Source organism: Tupaia chinensis, unplaced genomic scaffold, assembly GCF_000334495.1.
Source record: "Tupaia chinensis unplaced genomic scaffold, TupChi_1.0 Scaffold000133_1, whole genome shotgun sequence".
Lineage (NCBI taxonomy): Eukaryota > Metazoa > Chordata > Mammalia > Scandentia > Tupaiidae > Tupaia > Tupaia belangeri.
Window position 1 is genome coordinate 1,415,928 of NW_006159602.1, and position 6,073 is coordinate 1,422,000.

Genomic DNA, 6,073 nt, shown 5'->3' on the forward strand with positions numbered 1-6,073 from the left:
GGGCCCCGCCCCCTCCCCGCCTTCCAGCCTTGCTGTTAGCCGCCGTGGTAGTCTAGAAGCTGAGCTGCGGACTGCACGGGCGAGGAGGGGGGCACCCTGCGGTTGTGCCCTTTGACTTGACCTCTATTCCGCTCCTCGCGGGCTTCGAGGGCCGGGAAGGTCCGGGGTTTGTGCACACAGGCCTGGCAGCTCTGACCAGCCGGCTTCCCTTGGCCGCAGCCGGGAAGAGACGGTTAAGCCTCTCTCTGCCTTCCTGGCTCATAGCAACTACCTCCCCGGACTCACTGGCTTCTGGGTTAAACACGTTGCTGGAATTCCCTTAATGTCCCCAGGGATGGGGCGACGCAGGTCCCGAAAAGGTGGAATCCCCGTGCACCCTGCTTGGTTCAATTCACCTTGCTCTTCTCTTTCCTTCTTCCCCACTTAACGGAGACCGAGTGACCAAGCAGAACGCGTATTCCGCTGAGCTGACGGAATAACAGAGGCTGTCACTAATAAAAATGCGATGTAATAGAAAAGACAGTCGCCGCAGCCTCGGTCAGGGAGCCCGCTGCTGCTGCACAGATACTACTGTCGCCATGCTTTTGTTCATCCCTGCAACGGATTTCCCGCTCTGGTGGCTCTCAACTCCCTGGAAGATAACGTCCTAGTCTAAAGTTCTAACAAATTACCTATGTGTGTCCATGTATTTTTAAATCCACAACACTCCCCCGTTTTCCATACTTGAACTTTCAGTTATTTTTTAAAGACCTTGAACAATACATCGTGCTGTTCAAGAATTGCCCTGGTCTTAAGATACCTAAAGGTTTATTTAAAGGTAAGCAAAAGATGTGTAGCCGATTTATGACCCTTTTGGCAGGTATTTTGTTAATACATGAAATGAATCCGTGATATTTTTATTATTCAGTGAATACCAAGTAGTATAAAAATTTAACATTGAGATCACCTCTCCAGATGTCTTTTCAAATATAATCAGTTATTTCCATTTTAAATGTAAAGTATAATGACATGTGGTGTCCTCAATCACATATAAGGATTGGCTAGAACCCCATTTCTAGTAGCAAAATCTCTAGAAGACTGCATGTCTTATGGAAAGAAGGTTTGCAATTAAGATTTCAAGCAACTCTCCATCTAGCTGTTAGTGGAAGTTCTCTTATCATTCTTATTTTCTCATTTCATTCCAAAGCACTAACTTGGGTTCAAGTGAAAAAAAATATATATTTCTGGAACTAGTTGGGGATTTCAGGGGAGAGAAGAATGTTTTGCTGAGAGAGATCACTTAGGGCTGAATTCTGATGTTCTTTTAATAAGACTTTTCTTTACAGACCAAGCCATTTTTCTCCACTGAAGGAAGATAACTTTGACGTTGGTCTTCTGTTCTGAGCTGTTGAATTCATTTTAAATATTATCTTAAATGAAACCCAGACAATACAAATGTTCTCTTGGCCATCAGATCAAGGGTACAATCAGTGTTGCTCTAGCTAATGGGTAGGCGTAAAAGTACTGCCGTTCGCTGTGGGAAAATATTCCAAAAGAAACTTGACCTGGGATGATTCTAAAGGCTCTCCCAATTTTATAACGGTGTAAAGCTTTTAGATGGAAACATAATCAGTGAGCTTGAAATTTATTGAGTCAATAAATTTAACGTGCAGACTTTCTATAAGACAGAGTTTATCCTGATAGATAAAAGCACATTATTGAGGCACACTCTGAGGAATAATTTTACTGGAGATATCACCTTAAAGCAAGTTCTCTTGGGTTTTCAGCAATGGAGAGGATAGAAAAAAAATCACTCTCTATGACAATACTATAGGGATGTTCTAGGTGACATTCATCTCTATGTAGAAAGGACAGCATACTCAATAAGCATGTAAGTGTGTGGATATGCACGTGTGAGCCTACCAAATAGGTATGAGTATAAGGGCCAGCAGGTGGCAAGGTGGTTAAGGTGCCAGACATGGCCACATGGCCCACTGTGGTTTGAGTTCCAGGCCTGGTGGCTTACTTTCTCACTTTCTCTTACTTTCTCTCCCTCTTTCTCTCTCTCTCATGAGCTCATGTTCCCGACAGCAAATTTTAAAATAACAAAAATAAATAAAATTAAATCATTCTTTTTTTTAAAAAAATGATATGCATATAATAGAGGTGGAAAGGAGGCATTGTATTTGAAAATATTTTTCTGTAAGTGATGATGGATTTGAACTGACCCCTGCCCATTGTTTCACTGGTAACCAAGGAAAACAAAGATGGCTCTTCGCAACTGAAATACAGTCTGTAGGACCAGGAGTAGAGGAAGCATAACCACTTCCGTGGAGGCAGAAGGGAACTCACGCTCACCATGAATGTTTATATATAATTCTTCCTAGGTGACCAAGTAGTCTCATAAACTGGCAAATATCCACTCTGTCAACTTTGATTTATATTCTCCATCTAAAGGGTATCTTTAGTGTTTTTTGTTTTGTTTTGTTTTCATCTTTTCCTTTTTAAACTACTGCTATGTACTGGAATGCTCTTATAAAAAGTGCTGCCTTGTTCTGTAGCTTATCCTGGTAATTACAAACTTGCGAAGTCATTGAGAATCAACGTTAATTGACTATCTATATAGGTAGCAGAAGGGAGAAAGGCACCATTGTGCATTTTGCTGATGCTTCAGAATAACCTTTCTCAGTTCTGGTTACAAAGTTTTACTCTAGGTATTGGGTTTTAGATAATGGAGGAAGTCAAGTATCAACAAAGAGAAAGAAGTTCAAGTTTGTAGCCTTGTGTGTTTCCATTCAATAGCTCCAGGTTTGAAAGCTCAGGTTTGAAATTGTGCCCTTCTGCCAATTTGAGGCATGGTACTTGCTTATCTATATCGCTTATTCTCTGTGCCTCAATGTTCTTATAAAATGGTGTGGACAATAACACCTACTTCACATGGTTTTTAAGGATTAAATTAGATGAAGCATGTAGGAACACTTTGCAAACTCAAAAAACTATCCACATGCCAGCTCTTGTTATCATTTGCTATTCTCATCTGTCATTTTGTCATCTCAAAATGACAGTTCTAATTATGGAACAAGTTCATAGAAATCTATTTAAAGTTTTTTAAATTCTTATTCTTAACAAGAGACTATTAGAAGTTATATAGCATGTCCATATTATCTCACCCTAATTTGTAAGTAGGCAAAATGTACTTTGATGAAAACACTGAGGAATCCAGAGAGCTGAACAGTGCTGGTCCCTGGCTCGTTCTCAGATCCAGCTGTTCTTAGTACCACGGGAAACCATTCTTCAGCTTTGCGGCATGGAAAGACACTGCTGGGAGACTGGAGGTAGGAGGAAGTGAGAAGCTAGGGTATTTCTCCACCACCACAGAAATGCACTTGGTTAAGTTTCTGGCAATAGCAACAGCATTTTCCCTGTTGGACTGGTCTGTCCTGGTTCCAGTCTCTTCCAGGTCACTCTGGCCTCTGGTAACACCACCTTCTCCCTTTGTCCCTCAAGGCTAAAGGTAGAGGTAGCTTCCTGGTGGTGTTAATCTCTGTGTTGCGTGTTTGGCTCCACAGATCTTCTGTCACTAGTGTAACCAATTCTCTGTAGTATATGATCTGGTTTTCCTTTTCTATTTTCTTTCTTCCTTTTTAATTGTCAGAAAGTATGTACACTGGCCAGAGATAGAGAAGATACCTCTCAGTGGGGGGTCACACCATAATCCCTTCTGCATTTCTTTCTCCAACCTGTTTGGATTTGAGGCATACATGTACACTCAACTGATATGTTTTTCAAGCCACTAGGGCCAGGATTCCAACCCTGGTCGGTCATGTGGAATCCAATTCCCTTAACTACTCAGCGTTGAGGTCAGCTCCTGTCTCTATTTTAAATACTTAGAATGGCTTCTGTTTCCTTGGTGAAACACTTTAACTGATACGTTCATGTCATAGTTAAAAGTTCTTTTAGGGGCAGGCAACAGAAACCTTCTATGGCTAATTTATGCAAAGCAAAGTAGTGAGATTTATTCAAAGAATTAAACGGCTATGGCTCAGGAAGAACAAGAACCTAGGCAGTAGTTGTTTTCAAAGCTTCCCTAATAGCCCTCAATCTCTGGGCCTCTTTGTGCCCTATTTCAGGGTTACCCTATCCCTGACTTAATTATCTACAGCTGTAGTATCTTTTGTTTCCAGTTTTATAACTGACAATTGGTGTTTAGTTATCTTCCACAGTAACTGTTGGTAGATTTTTTAAAGTGGTAACAAGAAATAGTAACAAAATGTAGAACTTGCACAGTGAATCTTTATTTTCATGGCATTTTCTGGACAACTACACCCAGATACCATTTGGAATGTTTCTTATTCCTTTGGCCCAGATAGCTTTGTAAAGCCTGGATCCAATGCACACATCTGGAGTCCCCGTCTCTTTCATGGCAAATTTCTGGCTCTCTGTGTGTGCCCAAGGGACATGCTTCTTGAAATCCATTGCGTAGATGCACTTGTGAGTGATAAGGGTATATTCTCAAGTCACCACTTCATTATGGCAGAAAAGCACTTTTTCTTCTTGACACTCTTCTTTGGGGGACCTTTTGTGCTAGGCCCAAGTAGGAAAGCTCGACTACTGTGGTTCTTACAGTGCGGTCCTGAAACCAGCAGCACCGAAGAAACTTGTCAGAAATGCGAAAAATTGGGCCCTACCCACAGAGCTACTGGAAAGGAACGTCGGGATGCAACAATCCGTGTTATAACAAGTCCTCAGCTGATGTGGACACACATGGAAGTTTTCTAACCTCTGATCTATGGTAAAAATGACAAGATTGAGACCAGCAGTTAGCGTAATGGCTATGTTGCTGGACTCCCATGTAGTTGACCATGGTTCGAGTCTCGGACCCGGTGGCTTAAACTCACGCAGGGCACGTGTGTGTTCGTGCCCAAGATCCCAAGAGGAAAATGGAGAAGGGATTGCAGTATCACCATCCCCCCGGGGGGCCGATTTCTCACTTTCTGTCTCCCTGTTTCTGTCTTTCTGGCGAGTGCACGCACCCTATAGCAAAAACCTCTCAAAAAAAAAAGAAGAAAGAAAGAAAAAAAAAAAAAAAGAAGGATGACAAGATTGTGTGGCTCAGATATAATTACTCAGGATCTGTCCCTATGTGCTGGGAGTCCTCCCAGCGAGGACATGTGAGCCTGGTAACCACCCCAATAGGGGTCCAGTAAAACTTCAGTCAACCTGTCAGAGTGTTAACAGGAAAACATGAGTCCTCCTGAGAGAAGACTTTGCAGCATTCTGTGCCAACTATTCAATTGAATCACTGCAAAGACATTTGAAAAAGATTCATTTCACTGTGTTTGGGAGAAAAAAAAAAAAAAAAGAACAAAAACAACCTGAAAGACCAACCTCAAGAGAAGATAAAGAGGGTGGACTCACACAGAAATGTGGAAACAGAACCATAGTAAGACAGACACAGTAAGAGGCAACAAAGCTCCAGCCTCTCGGAACTCTCCAGACCAGTCACATCTGAATGGCTCCTTGGGATACAGAAACAGAAGCCCTCCTTTGACATGCCTTAGCAGCGTTGGCTGTATCGGCTTCTTCACAACTGGTTTCTTCTTAGCCACAAATGTGACGGCATGGTTTTCAGTTCTGTAGCCACTGGCCCCCATGTGGCTATTTAAATTTAAATTCATTAAAAGTTAATACAAGTTTAAAACTCAGTTTCTCAATCACAATTGCCACATTTCAAAGGTTCAGTAGCTGCATGGGGCCAGTGGCCATCCCACATTGTCCATCGGTGACACAGTGTCCCCTTCATTTTAAGAACGGTCTATTGGACAGCGCTCTATGCTCTGTCCCTCTCGTGTTTTTAGATTCTGTTCATGATGAAAGCTACATTTTTCTACCATCTTTCACACATCAAATTTCAGAGCGATAGTAAATGAACAGAAAAAGAAAGAGAAAATCTAACTATTCCAGTCACTATTTTAAGGCAAATCATACTATAAATCACTGGCCATAAAAATGGTAGATAACCCTAGAAAACTGGCCAGAAATTTTGAACAGGTGCTTACACACAAACACACACACACACACACACACACACACA